Consider the following 20402-nt stretch of genomic DNA (forward strand, 5'->3'; position numbering starts at 1 on the left):
ACTTGTGATGAATTCTGGGAGAGAAATCTAGAAGAGGAAAATTGAAGGGTCTTAAACGCCACGCTAACTGAGTTCAGACTTGACTTGTAGGCAATGGAGAAACACCTAAGGTTTTTAATTGGCAGAGTGACATAAGCACTTCAAGGTTTTAGAAAGATTACTCAGGTGGCGGTGGGAAGCAGGAATTCTGGTGGTCATATGGAGACAAGGTGAACGGTTAGGGGTTTATTGGAATAGTTTGGTGAGAGACAAGGTTGAACAGAAGCAAAACCTACTAATGTGGATGAAAAGGAGAGGAGAAATTTGAGATGTTGAACTCCAGTCTCAAATCATTGGATTTTCAAAGTTTATTCTTTTAAAGTATTTTAATCTTCTATATCTCTAAGAAAACTTATCTGTAATACTAATATCATGTAAAAATTGTATTTGGTTAATAAATATAACATATAAGTTCAAGTATGCATTTATTTATAACAAACTTAATTATTGAAATCAATGTAGCTCATTTATTAAGACAGATTTGCTAGTAAAATCTATGGTTACAGATGAGAATTACTGCACTTTATCAGCATCAACATACAATTCATTTAATACATTTTTGGTTGCATATACTGGACTCATAAAAATAAGTTGTTGTAAAAGTGTAAATGATCATCATTAAAAAACAGATCATTAGGGAGCCGGCCTGGTGGCATAGTGGTTAAGTTCACGTGCTCCGCTTTGGTGGCCTGGGGTTTGCAGGCTTGGATCCCAGGTGCAAGCCAACACACTGCTCATCAAGCCATACTGTGGCAGGTGTCCCACGTATAAAGTAGAGGAAGATGGGCACAGATGTTAGCTCAGGGCCAATCTTCCTCAGCAAAAAGAGGAGAATTGGCAATGGATGTTAGCCCAGGGCTAACCTTCCTCACCAAAAAAAACCAAAAAATAGATCACTTTAAAATATCAGATACTTCTTATTCAATTCATCTGGAAACTTGAAAGAGCAGTATTCAGTCTGTTTGTGTCAAAATTGTATCGCCAATAATATTTAATTATGCTTGCATTCCCTATAACAAATGTGCAAGTCTGAAAAGGCACACCTAAAATGTAAAAGTACTAAATTATCTATGACATTATATTATTGCAATATGATGTATTATACATTCACTCGTTATTGCACAGCTGATTTTTTTGGCCAAGAGAAGTGTATTCCCTGGGCTACTGTGCCCGAGTTTTGCCAGCATATGGTTGAGAGTAGCACACATATGCTTTAGTAATGAACTCTCTTGCACAGTTTTATGTGAGCAGACCTGGGCAAGTCTGATTTCCAAGAATGTGTGTGTGTGTGTGTGTGTGTGTGTGTGTGTGTGTGTGTGTGTGTATGCATGTATACATGTATATATATGGCAGAAGCACCACGAAAGTAATTTTAACCACCAATATATCTCAATATGTTAATAATCACCAATATGTTAAATTATGGTATATGGCATATTGAGCTATATAAAAATACACAAAACATGGAATTTGGCTTAAACATATAAAAATATACAAAACATGGAATTTGGCTTAAACATTTCCCCAAAGTCTGGATTATTCTGTCTTATAGTTAACCACACACTGGCCATGACAACATCTGGAGTATCTTTAATTTCTTCTTCTGTATCAGGTTAAAATATTACCTAAACTTTTGTACTCTAGGAAATAATTTTTGTACAAAACGCTTTGTGTAGAATGGCTTGAAATACATCTGTATATGTAGTTCCTACTTTATTCTAGCTGAGGAAGAAAGACAGTACTTATTGAGCACATGAACTAGGATTCTTACAATTTTGGAGAATGCAGACACTTCAAGAATCTATAATGGGAAGTTAGTGCTCAATAGACAAAACTTATTCAGGAAAACATCATTGGATATCTTCTATGTTGGTTGTCCTCCACCTTGGCTGACCACTGGATTACCCAGGAAAGCTTTTTAAAAAATCCTGATGCCCTGATGCCTGGGTTCCTCCCCCAGAGATTCTGATTTAACTGGTCTAGGGTGAGTTCCGGGGGTTGGTATTTTTAAAAAGTGCTCTTGGGCATTCTAACATGAAACCAGTGTTGGAAAGCCCAGTTCTATCCTACAGGCCTTATTTTGGGTACCAGAGGACCAAAGATTGTCAATGTCTCCAACAGGAGAGGAAAAGAAAGAATAATTCAACATATTGTGTTAAGTGCTTAAAAAAAAGGGGAGAGACAATGTACAAAATACCATATTGAATTAAGAAATGAGCAATTAAATCTGTCCTTCGGCTCATTCTGATAGACTTCTAGTAATTATAATGCTGGACAGGCTTTTGGTGGATTTCTGGAGGTGATGACAGTTGAGCTGAAAGTAGGGTTCTCTTAGTGGAAAAGAAATGGTGTGAATAAAGGCACAAAGCTATGAGCTATAGGGAGTCATCTTCTGCTTTTGACAGTGGACAAAAATGCTTAGGCACTGTAGAAATCATCTGGCCCATTTTCCTGATCCTGAGCACAACTTCCCAGAATGAGTCCATGATCTCCCTTTTGTGGCATCCTGTGTGTACTGGAAGCCTAGGTCTTAGCAGTAAATTCTGTATGCTGAGAAAGAGCATTAACTCTTTCGGATAATAATGCCCAAGTAGATGTAATTTCATAAGTGGAATTTATATAGCTTGAAATGTTAATGCATCTTCCCAATGAGCATCTTAGTCACTTCTCAAGAGCAGGACAAGAGCCATTATGTTGTTAGAGTACAACATAAAGCAAAGAACTCTTTTTCCCCATGGGGTTTAATGGAGCAAATAACCTACATGGAAAGACATTATTTTTGACTGAAAGATAGGAGCACATGGTGAGTCACAAATCAATAAAAACATAAGCATAAGCTATTTAGTGATTCATCCATTCCTTATTTCTAAAATAAGCTTCAAGCAGAAGAGCATTTTACTTGTGTCCTCAGATTGTGCTCTGAGATACACCCATAAAATTCTAGGGTCAAACCGTACCTTTGACTGCTAGAATAAAATTCCCCTTGATGCAAAACCACAGGAAATCTGTGGTTTGCAGAAAAAAGTTAACAATACCTATTTCTCTGCTTCCATTTGAGAAAGCTTTAAAATTTTCTTTTCTCTGCAGCTAAATGAAATTGGACCTTATTTTTCACACTTTGCTATTTTTGAAGAGAAGTTTGCTAAAGGCGGCAAACTATATTTTCCAAAAATGGCCAAACCAATATTCCCAGGACCAGGTGTTCTAGTACTTTGCCATTCCCCCATCAAGAAGAATAGTCTACTTCCCTTCCCTTTGAAACTTGGCAGACCTTTGTGACTGCCTAGATGACAAGAATGTGGTACAAGTGACTTAGCATGTCTATTTCTCTTCTCTTCTCCCTTGAATTTGGGCAGACCCTTGTGACTGCCCCAATGAATAAAATGCAGTCATGCTTCTGAGGCTCAGTCATAAAAAGCAATACAACTTCCACCTGGATCTCTCTCTTGGGATGCCTACCTCAAGAATCCAGCCACCATGCTGTGAGGAGGCCCAGGCCACATTGAGAAGCCACTTGTAGATGTTCTGTAGACAATCCCGGCTGATGTCCAAGTCAACAGCCAGCACTGACTGACAAACATGGGAATAAACAAATCTTCAGACGATTCTGGACCGCAGCCTTGGAGCCACTCTAGCTCAGGCTGGGTAGAGCAGAGTCAAGATGCCACCAGTGAGACCTGCTTAAATTGCATATTTGGGAACAAAATAAATTGTTTTGTTTTAAGTCACTAAGTTTGGGGTTTTTTTACACAGCAACATATAACTGGAATACTACACAATAATAATAAGCTGAATTTTTCATTTCAAGATGATTTTCAAGATTTAATCAATGCCACTTTGAATACATTAAAAAGGCATTAATCAATTAAATCTACTGTAAAATAGCAGAAAGAAGATTCAAGAACTACAGTAGAATGGAGGGAGAGGAATCTGTGTTTCAGAATTACCTCCCACTTCCCACTTCCAACCTCTCATCCTCTTCCATCACCTAAGTTGGTTTGGAATTATAAGTCTGACATTTAATAGTCAATTTATTTAGGGAAGACCAGAGCTCAGAAATTTAAGTCAGTATACCCGTACCTGACTGATTTGCCCCAGACATCCTATTTATTAACATGCAATAAATATATCAGTCTCAAGAAATGGTGCAGGTTATCTTCCTAGGATCCTCTCTTTCTTCTCAGGTGGACGGATATACGGCCTGTACCTGATGGACAATTTTCCACCAGTGCCCTTCTCCCCAGCACAGAGCAAGCTTTCAATAATGGTAGCTGCCCTCCAGCATGCTAGACTCCCTCACCCACTCCCTAGCCTTTTTTGCCATGTCCCCTTGTGGCCAATCTTGAGCTACCCTTTTCTCAGTTCTTTTTCTAGGGTTGCTAGTGTGGGATATCATAGCTACAGCGACACTAAGTCACTCTGTATTAATTTCAAATGAACATTCACTGTTATTCGACGTCTTTTAAAAATTCAGCCCCTGATGACTTCTTGAACTACTAACAGTTTGGAAGTTAGCTGTCCCAGACTTTTTCAAAATCCCTACTAGTACTCCAATAATAATAACAAAAAAGTCCAAAGGACAGAGACTTGAACAAACCAAGGTGGGACAGAGAGAAAAAAACTTCAGGAAGCAAGTTGATATACACATTTAGAGACTCAAACCCAGTGGTAGGACAGGTGGGATACCTCATAAGTAAGTGGGCCCTAATCCTAAACACACTGGGATTGGGGTCATGCATAGTAGACAGAGAAGGGCTGGCTTCACGTTCCCTGCTGGGTTCTGAGGGGAGTCACAGGTCACTCGAGAGATTTGCAGATGAGCTGAGCAAATGCTTATGGAGGAGAAGAAGAAACCTAGAAAAGTTAGATTGGATAATGCAGAAAGATTAGAAAGAAGGCAGATACATAGCCTCTCTGTTGAGGGAAGTTTCAGCAGTTGGAACATCTATGGAAAGGTGGATACAAGCAACAGAGAAAGAAGTTGCTTGGTTTAGAGAAAGCTCTAGGCTTATCCAGTTCTATGTGGGATGGGGCATTTGAGGACAGGAACCAAGCAAAGCCTTATTGCCTAAAGAAAAAACACAGACAAGCGTGCTAAAATTTCCTGTGTCTCTGATCTAGCACGAGTAGAAGGCAAACGGCCTTACGGTAGAAGGACCACCAGCAAAAGTATGGGGGAATTATTCTTAACTGTTCTGTGCCTCAGTTTCCCTAACTGTAAAATGTGGGTCATAATAGAATCTCCCTCATAGGATAATCGGAAGAATTAAATGAATTTATAAGTGTAAAGAATTTAGAATAATCCCTGGTACACGGTAAGCATTAGGTAGGTGTTCCCACTATTGTTATTATGGCAAACTTCAAAGTAGTATGAAAACTTGATTCCAAAATTTCCAGAAGTCTTCGAGATTCTTAGAAGTTGCTGAGCAACTTCAACAACTGAGGCTTCAGTTTGAATAGGATGGAGAAAGGTGCATGTTTTGGGAGAATCTTCATTCCCTTTCAGCCCCAGTAACACTCCTGGGCTCTTCCCACCCCGTCACTCACCCAGGGAAGAGGAGCAGCTTGCCTAATGAGGGAGCTTGGGAAAATAGCTTAGACTGTGTCCCTCTATCCCTTCTCCTCTCTTTCACTTTTGGATCCAGTCTGCCTGTAGGAAGTATGAATCCTCTGCTCCTCCGTGTTACAAACCTGCAAGGTCAGGCCTAGAATTGTCCAGAGTTATCTGTTACTGGCTGGGGACATTGTGTAATTCAGGGGTGAAGTAGAGGAGGCCTGTTGTGGCTGTAAGTCTAGGATCCTAAAGTCATGCCTTCCAATCAGAATTTACTATAATAAAGCTTGTATCTCACTGTCCATCTGTCCAATCTCTGTGTCTTTCTCTCAGTTGGGTTTAAGCCCAGGAGCTGAAGGGAAGGGTGCTATTTTGTGGCTTCCTAAATCTTGGGAGCTGAAAATCATACAAGTCACTAAAGTTTTAATTTCAAGGCAATTAAGCACTTTATAAAAGGTATATTATTATATTTAGATGTTTATATCTTTCCTGTCTTGATCCTTTTGGATATTCAAATATTTATTTCCTCCTGACACTGTATAGCTGACTAAGCCATTAGCAACTTTAATAAAGTGTTCTATTTTTACAAAAGGATGTTTTCCTAACATGTGCTCTATCCAGGCCCAATGAGTACTTGGTAGTCACCCAAATGGGAAGCCAATTTCCATAGTGGTAATTAATGACAACAGTGCCATTCCTATCACATTCAACCCTATGTCTCAATTAATATTCCCAACATATGGCAGCCTAATGAATCACTTGTATCTATTAGTAGGCTGCATCTGTCCAAACCAGTGGTTCTCCACAAGGAGGGTAGATCGGATTCACTTTGGGAGCTTTTATAACCGACACGGGAGCACCCTTCCCTTTCCTGGCACAAGATTCTAGCCACTTTATGGTCAGAGTGATCTCCAATTAGGTCAGAAAAGACTGACCGATTCTTAATTTGTCTTCTTTATTTATATTTTCTATGCTGGTACATGTCTTCCGATTTCTGAGTCTTTCGGCCTTGGGTTACTTATGATTTTATTCTAACCTATTTCCTATTTTCAAATATACATCAGATTGGTCTTTTGCTTGTAGAGGTTGATATTATTGAATGGATAGGAGCGTGCAATTTTATGCTATTAGTGAAATGTGGATTAAGGCCTCTGTGTGCATTTTCTTAATCAGTCTTAAGCCCTGATTTCTTTATCTATAAAACAGAGACAGCAGGAGTATCTCTCTCAAAGGAAGACTGTGAAGATTAAAAGACAAAAAGAGATGATGCATATAAAATGCCTGGCGAAATGTGCAGCCCAAATATGTGAATAATAGCAAGCATTCAATAAAATCTTGTCTATTTCTGTTATTTTTATCTTGTGTTAATTTCAAGAAGAGGGGTTTTTTTTTTTGGATCTTTGTCTAATCATCTTTTTTTATTTCTTACTTTCTATGTTGCTGTTCAAGCCTGGAGGAGCTTTACATGACAATTATACATTTTTGTCAAGGGAATAAACTCACTACTCCATCAGCCTCAACTGGAATTAATTAAGAGCCATGCAGCTATACAATAGTGGACAATTTATCTCACATGATTCTTTCAATAAATATTTTTGTGTGCCTGGCAATTGACTAGATTTTGTAAGATTTCTTTCCTTAAATTGAATCATTTACTTTAAAATATTTTACTACTTCAGACTGGCCTTCCCCAGTTATTCTGAATTAATTACGTGTGTCTATATAAGAAACAATAAACTGATCTCATTCTATCTATAATGAACTATCCATCCAATAATTAATATTCCCATATGAAATGTCACCCCTTTCCATCTTCCACATCTTACTAAGGACTAGAGCTTCAAGATAAAATGCAAGATTCTCAGCTAAATTTGGATTTCAGACAAAAAATTGAATAATTTCTTAATATAACTGTGTCCCAACTATTGCAGGAGGTATAGTTCTACAACATTGTTCATTATTTATCTGAAACTCAAATTTAGCTGGCATTGCTAAATCTGGTATTTTTGCTAAGAATGCAAGCAGAAAGGAGATTTAAAACCTAAAATAATGGTAATACATTTAGTATGACTGCTAAACTCAGAGATTGCCAGGCCATGCTATTCTCTTTTGTTTATATATACACATATTTTTTAACTTGATCAATCGGTTATTTGCCATAACGGAAGAAAAGGCAGCCTGTGCTCCTTCATTTTGTGGTTAGAGGAGACACAGTTCAATCGACAAATTCAGGACAAAAATGTTGTTGGCTGTCATGCTAGTCAAGCTTAATTGATATAATATCAAAGGCCCAATTCAAGCCTGCTGTCTTTCCAGGAGCCCTAAGCCCCACCCTGCTTTCCTGCCTTCCTGAATCCTGTCTGTGTACAATTCCTCCATTGATTCCTCAGGCTTCATCTGGAGTTCCACCTGGGTAGAGCCTGCGGGGTCAGATTAGCGAATCAAACACAGAAATAGCTCCATAAATAGATTGGTGAGTAAAGGCTATGAGATCAGTACTTACCAATATGACTTTTGCCTATAATTTAGCTGTCAACTTTATTTCTGTGAGCTCAGACTTAATGACCATGTAACATAAACCTCAATTTTAGAAGAAATTAATTTGGCTTTGTGCCTGTTTTTGTAAATGGGAAAACAGAACTCCCTTTCTCTTTTCTGCAGTGCACAATTTTGGCTTTCATTCTGTAAATATCCAGTCAACTTTACTGCCATTAACGTATCTTTGGTTGGCCTCTATTCCTGCCATGTAAACCGGTGAAAGGGCCAAGGTAATTAACGCATGGAAACTGCATCCTGAGCTGGGTAAAAGGAAAGTAAACTCTAAGATGGGTTGACAAATTACAGCCCACAGGTTGGATGCCTGTTTTTGTAAATCAAATTTTATTGGAACACAGACACACCCATTTGTTTATGTATTGTCTATGGCTCCTTTCATGCTACACAGTGGACTTGAGTAGTTCCAATAGTGACTATTATGCCCCACAAATAATTTTGGTAAAACACTTATCTATTATTTATCTGGTCCATTAAAGAAAAAATAATCTAAGAGATGGTTATTGTATCTATAACCACAAAAAAACATTAAAAAATCATGTCTGTTTTAACAATTTCATAACATGAAATTCAATTTAGCTCTTCTGTGTTGGCAGAGGAACATGAAAGAATGTCAGCCACTGGGTGAGGATTTTAATGTGTGTGAGATAAGTAGAAGAAACTTTCCTGTATCTCTACTCCCATTTTCTTCTTCTCCTTATAATTTTGCTTATATTTTTCCCCTCTAATTTTTATTATTCTGTTTCTATCTTCTCTTGTCATTTATTTCTCTTTTAACATCTATCCATTTCCCACATATATTTAAATTTGGGGATTCACGTAAAAGCATAAGGACTTTTTGCATAGAAGATCCATTGATCTGGGTCCACATGAGCAATGTTGAAAACTTTTCACCTCTGATAAACTAAAAAGATAAACTGATGAAAACAGTATGGAGATTACTCAAAAAATTAAGAACAGAACTACTTTGGATAAATACCCAGCTATTCCACTGCTGGGTATTTATCCAAAGAACATGAAAAAGTGATTGAGTAAAGATACATACACCCCTGTGTTCATTGCAGCGTTATTCACAATAGCCAAGACTTGGAAGCAACCTAAGTGCCCATCAAGGGACGAATGGATAAAGAAGATGTGGTATATATACACAATGGAATACTACTCAGCCATAAGAAATGATGAAATCCAGCCATTTGTGACAACATGGATGGACATTAAGGGTATTATGCTAAGCAAAATAAGTTAGAGGGAGAAGGTCAAATACCACATGATCTCACTCGTAAGTAAAAGATAACAACAACAAACAAACACATAGAGACAGAGATTGGATTGGTGGCTACCAGAGGGGAAGGGGGAAGGGACGAGGGCAAAAGGGATGATTAGGTACATGTGTGTGATAATGGATTGTAATTAGTCTTTGGGTGGTGAACATGATGTAATCTATGCAGAAATAGAAGTATAATGATGTACACCTGAAATTTATACAATGTTATAAACCAATGTTACAGCAATTAAAAAAAAAAGATAAAATGAGTAACGTGAATAGATCTCTTGACAGTTTCCCCAAAGTTCGTTTGATGTTGTGTAACAGCAAAGCAGGAAGAATTCTGTTTGGTCCAACATACTTGTAATAAGCTTTGGCAGTAACTCTGGTAATTTTCCAGACACTGGAGATTAAAAGACAGATAAGATAGGTCCAGATCCCTTTTTGTTCTCTCTTGTACTTTCTTCTAAGTGGTTAGGATAATTTGTACTTTGTATGTGCAAGGGTGTGTGTTTTACCTGGATCTTGCACTAGATTGTAATGTCCAGGAAGACAGGGATGATGTCCACTCTGCTTGCTCTTTTATTCCTTGTGTATATCAAACACTAGGTTCTCTAAGAATATTTATTGAGTGACTTGAATGCATGACAGAGAGTCATTGAAACATTTTAATATTTGGAATGGCAAGATCATTGAAGGTGAGATAAATCATTCTGGCAGTAGTTTGAAGTTCAGATTTAAGGAGGATTCCGTTGGAGACCGTGAGCTGGATCTTGTAGTTTTCCAAGAGAGAAGATTCGGAAAACTCTTTAATTCAAAGAAACATTAATTGAACATGTTTCATAGGCCAGATATTGTTTTAAGTATTGGACAATCAAGACAAAATTGATTAAGACACAGTTCTGACACTTGAGATGATTACAATTTAAGATGCCCATGAAATGTGTGATGAATTCTGATTAGGAAACTCAAAGGAAAATATTTAATGGAGAAGATAGCATTTGAAAAGGGCATTGAGGGATGAATAGGAATCTGATTGGTAGGAAAGGTAGGTTGTAGGGTGTAAATAAAGCCAAAGAGGGGTGGAAATGTTTGCTGTCTTTGAGACTGGTGGGCAAGAGGTCTGTGTGAGAACAGCACTCAGGAAAAGTAACAGCTTAAACTATCAAGAAAAGTGGCAACACATTTACTCTGACAGAAAGCAATGGAGAAGCACTGAAAGTTTCCCAGTGGATATAACATGATACAACCTGTATTTTAGGAAGATAAGTTTGGTGGCTTTATCAGGAGTAGGCTGAAGGCAGGAAATCTGATAAGAAGGCTATGGTAATAGCTCCAAAGAAAGACAATGAAACACTGAACTAGTGAATTCACCATGGTGGAGGAGAGGAAGACCAAACACTAGGACACTGAGAAGAGAAAGATCAAGGAATTTGGACGTGATTTGAGTGTTATGGGAGCTGAAGCTAGCACCAGTGGAAGATTCCAATTCATTGGCACTTTCCCAACACGAAAGAGACGGTGGAACCTATTCAGGATGAAAGATAACAGGACCCCCTTTCAGCTGGGAGAAATATGGGTAAATGGTTAAAGCAAAGATTGGATAAGGTTGTTCCCTCAGAATGCACTTCAAGCCTCAAGTACTTCAAGGTGAACCATTTTGGAGTCAGTGAGGGGCGGAGTCTATGTATCATATATTACTTGTCTTTACGATTTCATTTAACATTGAGAAGTTACAATGCTAAGAACGAGAATCATGACAGTGAGAAAAAGAAAAATAAGTCTCTCCAACTGAGAGTCTATCGTTTGAATTGACAGTCACACCATAAAATTAGCTGTTGACGTCTTAATGATACCATCCTTTCTAAATTCAGTGAGTTTGTAAAACAGAAATCTGAGTGAACTATAATCATTTTTGTTTCCACACTTGGTGAACCAGGGTATAGACTAAATGCAATTCAATGGGGTTTATTTTATTAAAGTAAGTTGATAAACTGGTTATAATCATATGAATCAAGATACCAAAACACTGATAAGAATCTCAATACAAACAACCATCCCCAAAGTTACAGGGAAAAAGATGTCCTGAAGAAAATGCACAAATAATTTAAAATAATTATTTAAATTGGTAACTGGAATTTATTTTTTTAATAAATTCTTTACTAGGACTAGGTAGCAAATAGGATTGAAACTTCATTTCTTCAACCATCAAACAAGCATAGTTAACACCAAATTTCAGAAGCAGAGGGAAGAAGGAAAAAAAAAGATCACTGTTTACTTGATAGGATCCTAATATTTAGTTTAGTTTTTTTTTTTTGTAAAAGAAATTTGATCTTGTGCAGGAGAACAAAATAAGATAGTCATGTAATTCCTCAGTTTGGGGGTGTGAAAGGCATGAACCAAGAAATAATGCTTCTTCAATCCAGTCTGTTTTTTTGCCCCACCATAGTTACCACCTTTCCCCATCCCCTCAGTCGTGCCTCTTAGTTCCCAACTACTAGTCTTCATCCTAGTTGCCAGTCTACCTTTGACAGGATCTATTTGAGCAGCTGCAATCTGCTTTCAAGATTTACCCCAGTCATGTAACTGGGATTCTGCACTGTTCTAGGAGTTATTCCTGTCCGTGCATGACAGGTGCTTTTGACATAATGGCAAGTTCTAGGGATAAAATGATGAATAAGACAGACCTTGCCCTGTCACAATCTATAAAGAGAGAAAAAAGAGAAACATCAACAATAATATTGGGTGATAATTGCAATAAAAGATTTTGTACCCATTATAGAGGTGGAAGAACAGAAAGAGTGATTATGTCTGTGCTATGGGCACTGCAAAAGTTTTATAGAAGAGGAGACATCAGGGCTGTATTTTCAAAGACTAATTCAAATTGTCAGATTCAAGAAAAGAGGATATGGGGAGATTGGGAGTAGGTATTCCAGGGGGAAGAACAAAAAACGGCATGAAAGAATTGAAAAGTTTGCCCCACTTTTTTTTCTCTTTTGGTGAGGAAGATTAGCCCTGAGCTAACATCCGTTGCCAATCCTCTTTTTGCTGAGGAAGATTGGCCCTGGGCTAACATCTGTGCCCATCTGCCTCTAAATTTATATGGGACTCCGCCACAGCATGGCCTGACAAGCCGTGCAACGGTGCACACCCTGGATCCGAACCTGCGAACCCCGGGCCGCCAAAGCAGAGCGCACGAACTTAACCCCTGCGCCACCGGGTAGGCCCCTGACATGCTTTTTATAACTAGACCTCTGTGTTGGTTCCTCTTCCCATGTCCCTATTCTTATAACTTCCCAAAGTCCCATTCTCCTCCAGGAGAATTGAGTTCTGCCCCTGAATATCAATCCCTTTTGATAGTGGCCCTGAAAATTCCCTGATGCTGCTTTTTAGCCCCAGATCCTGATTCGACCGTTGCTGCCCCAAATCCCCGATTCTGCATCTACTTTCTGTCTTGGATACTTGTTTGCCTGAACTGAGACAGCGTGATTGTGACTCTTGGATTCAGAGCTTTCCCTCTGTGGTAGATCAAGCTCTCTCTGAGGTAGAACTTGAGTTAAGGATTGGATGCAAGCCCTGGAGAAACAAGTGAGGGGAGAAAGGGAAAGAAGCCAAGCAATAGTGTGATCTCAGGTGTAGCTCCAGACTCAGCCTGATCCCACGGGGAGCTCTGGAGTATACATTACATGTCAGAGATTGTCTTATCTGGAGGCAAAGGAGCTGCGATTGTGTGCCCTCCTAGGAATCAGTCATTGGCTACAGGCAGACCTAGTGGTCTGTGTTTGGGGGAACCTAACCTACCAGGCACTTGCAGGCAAGGCAACTCCAGCACTCGAGGGTGAGCCTCTGAAAGCCATAGGTTCAGCTGTTAGCAGCCCAGCAATCAGAAGATGGTGAGTGTTGGGAAATGGGATCAGAAGGGATCTGAGGAGGTACAGTGTCCAGCACAGACTCACACTGAATCTTCCCCACGTTCATGCCTGTGATGCCTAGTGGGCAAGAGTGCTTCAGGTGCCCAAATCTCCTTGGCCTTTTCCTTCCTGCCAGAATTAGCTGGGCTCTGCTGTGCCATTAAATGCCTGCATTCCTAGAAAGCTACAGACCCTTCAAAACAGGAAACAACTGAGGATGTTCTTGCTGCTTAGGAGGCTAGTAAAATCTCAGATGAGCAGAGCTTTTGGTTCACATCTAAACACCATTCCATGTTAAATACAGAATTTGCAACTTTAATATGCACACAAGAAAGGTAAGATTGATCTTTGGATTTGAAAAGCGTAGGCTGCTTCCTGATCAGTATCCAAAAGCAGGATAAAGTATTTCCAGGATATTTTGTATTCAAATTTGTTTATGCTCCAAATTCATCTTTTTGATTAGAAGATTTATTCTTGCTACACTATAAAAGTAAGTGTAGGACAGGGGTACATGGCTTAAATAACTTTTTGCAGCTTCAACCAGAATTTTTGAATATTTTAAACCATAATTCTTACTTTTGAATATTTTAAATCATAATTCTTATGATTAGTAATTAGAAGTAATGTGCAAAAAACATGTGCCTTTTTCTCTATTATTCCTGTATGAGGATTATCATTAGAGTGATTTTCTCTCCTTTCTTCCCCTTTCTCTGAAATGAAATATTTAAAAAGCTGAAATTACAGGAGTTATAAAAAGGTTTTATGAGAAAGACAAATAATAATGATGTAATCATACGGCAAGAGTTTGTTGAAATTAACAACTTTCAGGTCAAATTAGAAAGCTAGCATTGATTCAACCCAGCATCTAGCAGCCTAAATTGATATTCGTAATTACTAGTATGGCATAGTTACTGTTGTGAACCAAATGAGTTAACTTGTACTTACTATAGTTTAAATATATTCTATTTTTACTCTACCTCTTGGAAAATTGGTAATCTATGTACAATAATTCTTACCTAATGAGACTGTTCAACTATCCATTTTCCTGTCATTCTGGATAAATGGGCACTGGCTATATCTTTGTTTCCATCATTCCATGTTTGTGGTGACGTCATACTCCAATTTTGAAGATAATTTTATTTATCACACCGGAACTGGCCAATGCCTGGAAAGGTTACATCTGTAAAGTAAACATAAAACACTATGGAGCCAAGTGGAGCCCAAATGATTTGTTTACATTTAACACTGATTTTTTAAAACCTCATTTCCCTGTTTTGTTACAGATGGCAGTGGAAAAAACAATAGAATCTCTGAATGAAAAAATCCCTAGATTACTATGTTGTAAAAGTGAGTCCTCGACATTCTTCCTGTTCGTCTAGGGAGATGCTGAAATCCACTTTGCTACCTTTGCCTCTGAAGGCAGGAGTGAAGGTCATTCACGCCTAGATGCTTGGATGTTTCTTCAAACACAAAATGGTAGCAGTTAAAAGGAAATGACGTGTGGAATTGGCATGGATGACAATGGTCAGTGGGAGGAGAGATTATACTATTTATACACATTTGTGACTATAGATTATTTCCTTCCATGTTCTAATTTTGATAACTTTATGCAAATAGCAAATAGAAGTTAGCATATTCATTTTGTTCCCAACAAAATACTACTGTGAGGACAATGCTGATTTTTGACTTGTTGTTACCTTGCTACATTTGAATAATAATTAAGAAAAATGCAGATGATTAGTCAAAAACTTATTACATACATTAGTAAATTGAGGGTTTTACAACCTTACCTTAGATAGTAGAGTTTGAGCAAATTGGTAGTCTTTCAAGAAATATCTGTGAAGATTTATTTTATAATCTTGTTGGAATTGTCATTTGTGGGTTGAGTTCATCAAGTGGTACTTGATTTAAATGGCCTGTAAGTTAAAAAAAAAAATCTTTTAATATGTTCCTATTTAGTGGCTGGATCCTTATTTGGCCTTTTATATAAAAGACTATAAAAAGAAGAGAGATGATGCATTTTCTCAGTACTCCTGAACAATGTATCAAGATTTAAATTGAAAAGAATTTCACAAAATGTCAAAGGCACTGTCTTTTTGTAGTAGATTCCAAATGTGGTACATGGGAGATGTTCTTTTAGCAGTTACTATGGATGTGAGGCTGGTTACCGACTTATCGATGCATTTTCTTATTAAAGCTCTATGGTTTATATATTTATACACATGACATATTCCAAAAAGTGTTCATTAGTACCTGGAGAGCAAGAATTTTAATTTAATTTCTCTACCAAGGGATATGTCAAAGTGAGTCCTTCTGGACCGGTCTTCACCTTCTGATTACATTGTGAGTAACTTGAATTGCAAAAGCTCCATTTTAAATTATTAAAATATGGTCCCTACAGAGGCAGGGGTCATTGATGGACTTTTCTAGGCTTATTCAGTATTTCCTAGGAGGCTGTTACCCTGGAAAGTGGTTAACAGCAGAAGCTGTCATATCCAACAGCCAATTCATCAGGAATTCCTCTTGGCTCAAACTGTACAATATACCCAGAATCTGAGAACTTGTTATCATTTCTGCCCCACTCCTCCAGGACACCGTCACCTCTCACTTGGGTGGTTGCCATAATCTCCTAACTGGTTTCTCTGCTTCTATACTGCTCCCTCTCGGTTCCTTGTCAACACAGCAGCAAAAGCAATCCTTTGAAAACATAAGTCAGATAATGTTCCCCTGCTTGAATCCTGCAGTGGCAGCCTACATCGCTCTGAATCAAGGCTCAAATCATTACTACAGCCTTCACTGCTCTACATGACTGCTTCCCCTTCCCATTACCTCGTTGACCTCTCATCCCATGATCTCCCCCTCTCTTTCCCTCCACTCCGTCTTCTCCAGCCCACCGGCTTCCTCACTCTTCCTGCCTCAGAGTTGTTTCCCCTAGCCCTGGATATCTCCGTGGTCTACTCTCTCACTTTTTTCAACTCTTTGCTCAAATGTTTCAAATATTAGGCTCTCGATGAGGCTACCCTCTACCTCCCTATCTTACCCTGCTCCCCGACTGGACACTCCCAATTCCTTTAACCTGCTTTTCCCCCCACAGCACTTACTTACTGTTATTTTTATATCCTCTCCTTCCTCCTTCACTAGAATGTGAACTTCACTAAGACAGGGATTTTGACTGTCTTGTTCACAGATGTACCCTCAGGCCTAGCTCATTATAGATGCTCAATAGATATTTTTTAAATAAATGAATCCAGTGCTATTTTATGACAGAGGCAGAAAAGAGTGCTTTGGGTCAACATAACATGGATTACTACCTTCTGCTGAAATATGTAGGCATCTTTGAGGGGGCACCAATCAATAGCTCCTGCTGCCTGATCTAGGTCTAAACCAATTGATAAATAAAACTAAGTTTCAGCAGACAGAGGACAAAATATCACCACATTACTGAAGGGACTAGTGAAAGAACATGCTCATGTCTGTAGGCAGGTTGGTTACCTAACACTGAACCCCCAATTAGACACATGCGTCTATAAAGCAGCACTGGACCACGGCAGATCTCTCCCAACAGGAGCAGAATGAGTCCCCAGAGAAGCAGAGAAGAATTCTCACTCTCCAGAATAGGAAAGAGGAAGGAGCTGCGCTATCCGTGCAGTTTCTCCATCTAGAGTCACAAATAACACATTTTCCTTCTTGGAGGTGGGTAGCAGGTGAGCAATTGAGGTGGATGTAGAGGAAAGTGTGGTGAGAGGATAGAGAGAGGCTGGTAGTGCTACTCTAATAGATATTCTTTCTTGTAGAAGAAAACGTTAGAAGTGGAGAAGAAGCACCATCCCCTAATGATATCTATATTAGTCCTCTTTTGAAAATTTCTTTTGGTTAAAAGTACTATATCTCAGATATTTGGAACTGTTACTTTTGCTTGCAGCAAACCCATAGAGGTGAAAAGTCAGTCAACGTGCTTGGAATGGAAGGAATTGCTCAAAATATAAAACCGGGACCTAACCCATCAGCTGTCAGGGAAAAGTTAGGAGAAGGCTATGCTTTCAGCATAGAGATCTTTCAAAGGCCCCGCAACCCTAGTAAATTACAAACGTTTTCAAATCACAGACCACTCCTGTGGGTTTTCTTCAGGGTAATGAGAGGCACATCATAAAGAAAGGACAGATTTATTTGGGTGTTTGTTATGTGTCAAGCACAGAGGATACGATAGTGCACAAAGTAAATATAGCCCTTGACCTTACAGAATCTATTGAGGAGGAAGTATAAGTAGATGTCGAGTGAAAATAGTACCAGACAGGTATGCATATTGAGGATAAGGTGGGAAATAGTCAATCAATGTTTTCAGGATGCCCCTTAGTAGTATATCTTATAGTATCAAGTATGGGGGATATAATGATAAGACACAGTCCTGCCCTCAAAAAAATAGAGAGTTTGCAATGGGAAAGAGATAAATAATCAGGTAATTTAAATACAGTACAAAATGTATGATGTCTTGGCATGTACACGGAGCTCTGGTGACCCAGAGAAAGAAAACTTAATTCAGGTTCAGGTTTCAAGAAGACATCTTGGAGAAGTGAGTTTAAGCAACAGCATAGAAACAGCAAAAGACAAAAGAAAGTGAGTTGGAAGATAGACTTGAGACACTCACTCAGAAAATATCACAGTGAGTGATAAAGAGATGAAAACAAGGAATGAGAAAGTCCGAGATAGGCAGTATCAAGTGATCAAATTCTACATATGTGTAGTTGGAGTAAAAGGAGGAGAGAATAAAAAGGATGAGGGAAAGATAAAAGCTCAGACTTTTCCAGAATAAAGTGCTTGGAGCCCTCAGACTTAAAAAAATCATGCCGAGGGGCTGGCCTGGTGGTGTAGTGGTTAAGTTGGCGCGCTCTGCTTCGGCGCTCCAGGGTTTGCCAGTTCAGATCCCAGGTGCAGAGCTACACACCGCTTATCAAGCCATGCTGCAGCGGTGTCCTACGTATAAAGTAGAGGGAGATGGGCACGGATATTAGCCCAGGGCCAATCTTCCTCAGCAAAAAAGAGGAGGATTGGCATCAGGTGTTAGCTCAGGGCTAATTTTCCTCACACACACAAAAATATATATATCATCCTGTGTTCCAATCAGTGAAACTAAAACCAAATCACTCACACCTATAAGAGTGAAACTGGAGCACAGTAAGGAAAATTGAAAAACCACCAAGTAGAGAGAAAAAGTAGGTTATTTACCAAGGATTAACAACTGGCATAAGAGCAGTGTTCTCGTTAGCAATGATTTATGAGAGAAAACATTAGAATATTATCTTCAAAGGAGGGTGGAAAAATAACCGTCAGGCTAGAATTCTGTTCTTAGTGAAGTTATCACTCAAAGGTGAGAATGAAGCAAAGCCACTTCAAGATATACAGAAACTAAGTGTTTATTACCCACGGGCTGCTGAAGAAAGTACTCTACAGGATGAAGTTGAACACAGAAGAAACGAGTGGGTGCAAAGATCAAGGGTAATCAAAGGAACAGGGACAAGCTGGAAGTTCGAGTGGTGACGGTCCGGGGGAAGGGAGAGATGGAGAGGGATGCAGGGAGAGGTCAGCAGGGGCCTGTGACAGGCACTCTGGTCTTCCACAGGGATCTGGGCTTCTCCCGAAGCTTCAGGGAATGAGGGAAGGGTCTTAGCAGGGTCGTGGCATGGTTCTATGTGCTTTAGTAGGATCGTTCCGGCAGGAGGGTACAGAATGTTGGAGGGGAACAAGACTGATGCCACGAGGCCTGTTAGAGGTTGTGGGTGTAATTTAGATGAGAAATGATTAGGGCCTGAACGAAGGTGAGGCGAGGAGGACAGCGGTCGGATTCCGGGACTGTTAAAGAGGTAGACCTCAGGACTCACTGAAGGCTTCCACATGGGGAGAAAGAGAGGAAGCATCAAGGATGTATTGTTTTGTTAGGGCAGCTTCCATGGAGGCCAACTGCGGGAGAGGAGGAATGGGAGGTGGCAGTGGGGACACATAGCCCTGCAGAACTCATCTGCGGGTGGGTGGTGAGACTTAGAGGAGGAGCCAGGGGAAGAGAAGACTGAAGAAAGATTTAGGATGGAGACTTATTAGCAAGTTTAAATGCTAATGGGTGGAGGACAAAAAAGAGAGGCAGAGGCCGAAGGTAGAGAGAGAGAATAGGAGATGCCTGATAGAACAAGGGCATGTGGGAGGTAGAGAGCCTTCTAATAAGGAAGGACAGGGAAAGAGGCAGATAAGAGAGACTCGCAACTCCCTCCTCCTTTGAAAGTAGCAGCATAACAGCACAAGGCAGTGATGAACAATGTTAAGTGAGTTAATGAATCAAGGCGTGAAAAGATGGGTAAATGTCGGGGCTGTCCTGGTGGTGTAGTGGTTAAGGGTGCGCTCTTTGCTGCTGGCAGCTCAGGTTCGCATCCAGGCGGGCACCTGTCGAGCCATGCTGTGGCGGCGTCCCCTATAAAGTAGAGGAAGATGGGCATGGATGTTAGCCCAGGGCCAGTCTTCCTCAGAAAAAAGAGGAGGATTGGCAGATGTTAGCTCAGGGCTGATCTTCCTCACAAAAAAACCAAAAAGATGGGTAAATGATGGATTTCAGGCAGGCCCAAAACATAGTATAACGATAAACCAAGGCGAGCATGTTCTCAAGATAGGTATGGTAGACCTCTAGTGGCCAAAAAGAAAATGCAGAAATCTAATGGCTGAGAATAAAATTTGAATAAAATAACTAGAGTAAATTTATTTGCAAAAGAATATAAAAGCATTGCTCTACAAAGATCCTGTCCTACCTAATCTTTGCTGGGTTTAGCTTCTTATCAACACAGTTTAATGGCATGTGAACTACGAGTTCACTTTTATAATTAACTATTTAGAGTGAACGGCCTATGGAAATGAAGCCAGTAATCTTTTTTTTTTTTTTTTTTTTTTTTTTTTTTTGTGAGGAGATCAGCCCTGAGCTAACATCCGCCAATCCTCCTCCTTTTTTTTTTGCTGAGGAAGACGGCCCTGGGCTAACATCGGTGCCTATCTTCCTCCACTTTATATGGGACGCCGCCACAGCATGGCTTACCAAGCAGTGGGT

This window comes from Diceros bicornis, chromosome 8 (assembly GCF_020826845.1).
Source record: "Diceros bicornis minor isolate mBicDic1 chromosome 8, mDicBic1.mat.cur, whole genome shotgun sequence".
In the NCBI taxonomy this organism is placed as follows: domain Eukaryota; kingdom Metazoa; phylum Chordata; class Mammalia; order Perissodactyla; family Rhinocerotidae; genus Diceros; species Diceros bicornis.